We start from the raw sequence: 7,165 nt of genomic DNA, 5'->3' as shown, positions 1-7,165 counted from the left end.
CTGTACTATTTATTGATTACAGTCTAGTTCTGTTAGTCTATAGACTAATACAGGCATGGCCAACATATGGCCTGTCTAATGAATTTATGTGGCCCGCGATTAATCTTTCAATATTACCTACTCAAGTTTGAATAACCCAATGAAAAATGATGCCTTAAAAAAAAGTCAACAACTCAGTGCGTTTAGAGTTAACCCTCCATTACAAATCTCTTAAGTACAGCATGATAATAGAATGTTGGTACAGCATGATAATGTGAAAAATGTATCTGTAATCTCTATGTACAATTTAGTGTCTATGGGGTGACACCACAATGAGATCTTGCATCACCTCAAAATCTTCGTAGGGCAGCCTCTGGTTCAGCCCAGGGGCAAAAACTGTTGGCCACCCCTGGACTAATAGCTAACAAGTATATGTCTGACAGATCTCAGGGACACATTGAAATTCTTCTCACACCATTGAATACCATTGTTCTGGAAGATTCTGGAGGATCCTTTGTATGGAGTGGTATCATGTCAGGGTCTCATATACCATTGCATGTGTTCGAATGTGTATTGTAACAAGCCAGATTTGTAGGGATGTCAACCTGCAGCAGTATATACAGGTATTTAGAGAAGCTTGGGTTCATTTTAATGGACGATAATTGCCCTCATAAGTCTGGCTTGATTCAGGAATACCTGGAAATTGAGAATATAAAGCATCTGGACTGGTCACCCTGTTCACCACACTTAAACCCCATAGAACATATAGGATGCCCTTGGTCGCAGGGTTGCAACATATCCTCCACCACGGAGTACTACAGAGCTCCAAAGAATATTTATGCAAGAGTGAAATTCATTACTTCAGAAACTGTTGGACAACATTATAAACAGTCCGCCAAACTGCTGTGTAGCATGTATTGCCATTCATGGCAACCATACACACAATAAGTTTCATAGGACCATAGTGTGACATCATAGCACAAGTGGTGTCATGCGGAATTCATGACACCACTTATGCTGTCACACTGGGACAGCCCATATCCATTTTATTTTTCCTTTTTTTCCCAATGGGTAAGGTGAAACCAAACTTTTCTTGCTGAACTTTGTCTTCCTATGTCATGTTCACCCTCTTAAAATGTGTTTCTTGCAGCTGAATGGGCCATAATCACCTTATAAAGCAAATTTCTTAAATTATGGATATGTGTGTAATACAGTATTTCATTATATATAATCTCCAAAAATATACGTGTAAATTTTACAGGTATAGAAACTGTCATCAAGTATGCATAGATCAATCGTTTTCAAATTATTAGTTTTATCTTAGATGTACATGAAACATAATACAGTGTGAAACCTTCATTCAAAAACTATGTTTTACATTCATAATTATTTTGCTAAGGAAAGTCATGATATCAGAGATGTCAAGTAATCATTCTGACACCAAAAGCTGTAATAGTGGTGTCAAGAATTTTCATCACATACAGTTTTGGTATTGATGTTAATGTCATTTTTTAATAAAACAATATTTTGGATTTCAATTGCACACTTGGTGGTGCATTACAGATTTATTTCATTACTAATTATTCTAAAAGTTTATTTCATTATAAACAGTTTGAAAGAATTATCACATTATATACACTTTAAAGCAACAGTGAAAGGAATTGTGATCTGTAATGAATGCACTGTCAAGTTGTGCATTTGAAAAACCAAAATATTGTTTTATTAAAAATGACATTGGCGTCGAAACAAAAACTGTATATAATAAAAATTCTTGACATCACCGCTATAGCTTTTTTATGTTGGAATGATTACTTGATGTCCCTGATATCATGATTTTCCATAGCAAAATAATTATTAATGTAAAACATAGTCTTTGAATGAAGGTTTCATACTTTATTGTATTTCATGTATATCTAAGATAAAACGATAATAATTTGAAAACGATTGATCTATGCATTCTTGATGGCAGTTTCTGTACCTGTATCCTTACAGGTATGTTTTTGGAGATATCACTGGTGTTTTCACTTTGTATGTTTTTTAAAGTTACATTAATTCACTTGTTTACAATGTATTTATCTGTAGAAGACCATAAGATGGAAAACATTGCATATGGATTCTCTATAGTTGAGAAATAAATAGAAAGATAAATTTGAAAATAATCCTTTAAATATACAGTCAATCCCCCTATAACACTGTTGATAATTCCATTGTATATGAATTCCATGTTGTACGAGTCACGTAGATTTTACAAATACGTGAGCCATTCACAGCCTGGCACATGTATTTGAAAAATCTAAGTGACTTGTACAACATGGAATTTATATAAAGCAGAATTATCAACAGTGTTATAGGGGTTGACTGTATTTCAAATTATTATTTGGAGCAAGTGGCAAAGGTTTTAATTTTTCCAACAACACCTTTAAATGGTATCTGTGAAAAATGTTCTAATTTAGGTGAATTAAAATAATATTTTCAACAAATGAGAATTCATTTATCTATGATCATGTCAAATTGTACCAGGTTGGACACCAAATACTAATGAGATAGCAAAAGTGATTTCATATACATCACAGTTGATTATTTGGTTGTTGTTATACTCTTGGAAAGTTCAACTATGTCAGTATTAATAGTATGAGGATAGAATCTTTGACTTCCATAGATATTTTACCATAATTTATAAAATCAAATATACAAATTCATTTTGTGTTGTAATAAGAGCAAATTCAATTATCATTGCTATGCAGAATTTGTTTATGATTGATATCAGATTTGAAATTTAATAAGACACCAACCGAATGCCGTAAATTAATCGGGCTATTTTAATGCTAAATTCTAAATAAATTACGTAATTAATTTGGCACTAGAGGTAAGCGTTAGGCGCCATCTCTTATTAAAATTAATAATTATAAATATATTAATTAATTTAAATAATTTGGAACCGCTGGGAGNCATGTTTTACATAAATCGCAATAAAATCTTCTAATTTTGATTTATTAATAATATAAATTTATCATATATAAATAAATTGTATAAAGTTTGGTATATTTTTGCGAATTGGACGATAACTTCAATACTATTGCGCATATCTGTAGTTACCAGTTTTTCGTGGTCGATAAGGTGTGAACAGTTCGTCCGCCATATTTTCGAGTTAAGGAAGTAAAGTCAGCGTTTGCGAGTTAGAGATGTTCGGACGATACATATAAGTTATTATATTCGTTATGAACCTTATTTTTTATAAGTTTAATTACTTTAAATCTTCGATGTTATGACGTCTTTTGAACCATCCAGGGGGCGCTTCGGTCGACCGGTCGCGACGTCTTGTCCTCGTTTCCAGTAAAGAAGTCTGAAAAGGATTTTACATTTATTAGAACAATTATGTCTCGAAATCATCGTTGGTGGAATTATATGAAAACTTATGTGTTATATTGTTGACACGTGTAACATATAAACTATAACATGTATGTATATTTATGGATGAGAGCCAATTAAGTTAACCCTAAAGGGAAGTCCGACGCTCTGGCTTAAAAGGTAAGCATCAATCTCTGAAAGCAAAATTTTTGCATTTATACATGTTTATACATTGATTTATTTGATTTTAATCAGTTCATTATAATCTATATAACTTTTAATAAACATCGATGGTTCGTATTATTTTTGTCGTTAGGCAAAAATTAATGGTTAATAAATTCCATCAATGGTGAATCTTGTTTGATGGATGGAATTACTTATTCCGTTTCGCTTTTGTGATTTCCGATTATAAATGGAGCTATATCAATAAAATTTGTAAGTCATACCGATTGAAAAGTGTTTTAAATTTCTTTTGTTAAAGTTAAAAAAAATTCTTCCATTCATCTATGTAAGTAATGGTTTCCATTATGTTATTAATTATATTTAGAAACAATTGTTTTTATTTTTATTTTAATATAAATTTAAATGCCAAATTAATGATATAATTTTTTCTTTAATGTCTTTTATTAAATGAATTTAAAAAAATTATATATATATATTGATAAAGATGTATTCAACCTGATGCTACATGTTTAAATTCTTTTACACTGCTCAGACACAAACTATTAAGTTTAAATTTAAAGAGTTTTGATTGTGGTATGTTGTCAGAGTAACTAGGTCAGGATTGACATTGTCAGATCATTTTAGGCACTGATTCTATGCCCAGTTGACCTTGTTATATCACTGATTTGTGTATTTTTTGCATATAAAGTCAATAACTGAAGTTGATATATTACAAAAATTATAAAATGATTTCAAGTATTTAAGAAAATGAACACATTTTTAAGATGAAAAGCCCTTTTTATAATATTTTATGACGAGAAAATTAATGCAAATTCAATTTTCAAATTGAAAAGAATGAAAAACAATGCATGAATATTTGATCTTGTTAAATAAATTATGCTAAGTTTACATTATGAAACACTATAAAAAAAAATAATTACATTGATATATTCAAACAGTTTTGAAAACTTCATATGTTCTTTATATGATTTTTTTAAGTTAAATGAACACTAAATTAATTTATAGACCTCTATTTTTGAAAAATTAATTAATTTAAATGAAAGTACACAATATACCTAAAGAATATATTGTAAACAGTATTTATAAAATAATCCATATTAATATATTATTTGTTTTGATAGTTATTTCAGATAACATAAAATAATTTTTCAGTATATATAAAGAACATAATAGACTGTTATGACATTTCTTAAAAATTAAAATTATATTCTTGTTGTAGAAAAGTTATTTAGAATGCAAAAATGAATAAATAAATAAAATATTTAGTGTATGATCTTTGTAATTATGAAAAGTATTTGAAACTTTACTAAAAGATTCATTAAAAGTTATTTTAAATTTTATTTTAATTGCTTATTAATCTGAAATTTTTACATACTTTTTCCCTTTATTGACTATAATGTACTGTAGTATTCATTATGTTACATTAAATTGTATAGATTAAATTAAAAAATGTTAAGTTCATTTAAGAGTATTGTTTGTGCTCTACTGAATTTCAAAATTATAAGTAACTTTGTAATGCCAGAAAAAACAGTTTCAGCTGCATTCAAATATTATCTATTGTATGAAATTGGAAATGTTTAAAAAAATTTCAGTAACCTGTACAGAATTTATGTAATATGTTGTTTACAGATAGTATTTCAATTTAAAAGTTGCATTAAATAATGTTTGAACCAGTTTTTAATATGCTTCTTTTTAGGAATATATGCTTTAATAACAAGGAAATATTTTGCTAAAAATATAATTTGTTTAATATAATGTGAATCTTCAGCTGCTTTTTGATTGTAGAATATTAAATAAGTGTTAGATTTTATTGAGATAATTTAAATAACATTTTTTCAAATAAAATTTATTTTCAAATTTTAATGATTACTGTTATAGGCCTAAGGTTAGTTTGCAGAATAATCATAAAGTGGATATTGATTAACAATTCATTTCATGAGTGATGTGATATAAGAAGTGCTAGGAATATTTATTCTGGTAATAATCATTTTTTGATTTTACTTATCTCATTATTTCTTGTTATCTGCTTATATCTAAAATATGTTTGATTACCAGTTTAATGAATTGTCTTTGCAAAATAAAACATTTTCTTTAATATTTAAATTAGAAAATAAATACATAGTCTATTTGTTAATAACTTTCACTTAGGAATAACAGTTATAAAACAACATTATATATTTATATTTTGCAAGTACAGGTATTTTCAAAACATTAATTTTATTATAATCTTTTAACATATATATAAACTCATGATAGTATGTGAGTAGTAATATGAATAATGTTTAATTAATTCAACATCTTTATTTCAAAAGTTAATGTAAGTATTTGATAACCTTATTTGGAAGGATGATGAATTAAAAATAAAAATCATTGTTATCTAATTTGCCAATGACAGTGTAAAATAAGCATGTGTAACTGCTGGAAATTATGCTACATTACAACTTATATTTTAATTTTAAACATAAATTATTCTGACAAAAAAATAAACAATTTGAAATATGATAATGTAATTACTCTGTAAATACTCTAAAAAATTTATGAAAATTAATAGGTCCTAATACATATTAAGAAATATTCAATTTCACACAAAATGTATTTAACAGTATAAAATACAAAAATATACAGTATAGCAGTATAAACAGCATAAAATACATTCATATACAGTTCAATAAAAAATTTCCTGGAATGAGAAATTTTTGTGAAATATTATATGTGAATTCATTATATATTATATTTGCCTGAAAATTCTTCATCGTTTCATAATAAAATATCATTGCATTTGGATAAAAATAATTAAATGTAAAAGAAATTCAAACTTGAAGTTTTTGAATGTTTTAAATTATAATTCAAAAAGTTAAAACATTTTGGATTTATTTTATATTATAACTTGATTTCATACTTATATAAGATGATGATCTGAAATTGTTTAAATTATTAGTTGAAATTGATTTCAATTAATATTAAAATTTATTTTTTATTTTATCACCATTATTTTAACTTCCTGCTCTAATGATATGGTATAATTTACTATATAAGCCTAATCAATCTGAAATTTTGTGATCAAACTAACAGCTAAATGTTTTGAAGCACTTTGAAAAAAATTAGTGATACCATAGTACCTTGGTATACGTCTGCTTTAGAATATGTCCAATTTGGAATATATCCTGTTTGGACAAAACAAATTTTGCTCGGTATACGAATTCAATGAACAAGTAGCACTATCGGTGTACTAAACCGGACTAGATGTTCGCGGTGCCACGGTTTATAACTTTGTTAAATTTCTTCTGATTTTAATTTGTAAGTAAAATTTTATTATTTTTATTAATCATGAATTGAAAAAGGCAAATGAAAAGCAACAGAAAACTAAAAAATTGACTAGAATCACAATGGAATGGAAGAAAGAGATTATGGAGAAATATGAAGGTGGCATGCATGGTCAAGATTTAACTGTTGCATACTGTATTCCGAGAACAACAATATTGACAATTGTGAAAAATAAAGACATTATTAAATCTGCTAACGTTGCGAAAGGGATTAAATCAATTTCTAAACAGAGATTGAAGACATTAGATCATGTTGAGAAATTGCTTTTGCTTTGGATAACTGAAAAACAGTGCGCTGGCGACAGCGTATCGGAAGATAAACCAAACCATTT

At 27.6% G+C, this 7,165-nt stretch overlaps 1 protein-coding gene across 1 annotated transcript in view; it reads left to right on the top strand.

The window, feature by feature from the left end:
• The first annotated feature begins 3,081 nt into the window (after positions 1-3,081).
• The window catches only part of LOC111623917 (serine/threonine-protein kinase MARK1-like), a 142,254-nt gene continuing 138,170 nt past the window's right edge, over positions 3,082-7,165 (top strand). Inside the window, exon 1 of the mRNA XM_023366649.1 lies at positions 3,082-3,507. The gene's annotated coding sequence lies outside the window, so the exon portion shown is untranslated. The remainder of the gene's footprint in view (positions 3,508-7,165) is intronic.

The sequence above is a fragment of the Centruroides sculpturatus genome, unplaced genomic scaffold (genome assembly GCF_000671375.1).
Source record: "Centruroides sculpturatus isolate CEXI.00-Female unplaced genomic scaffold, Cexi_2.0 scaffold344, whole genome shotgun sequence".
Classification (NCBI taxonomy): domain Eukaryota; kingdom Metazoa; phylum Arthropoda; class Arachnida; order Scorpiones; family Buthidae; genus Centruroides; species Centruroides sculpturatus.
The sequence above is the reverse complement of the archived record's forward strand: the minus strand, read 5'-3'. Positions and strand labels throughout refer to the sequence as shown.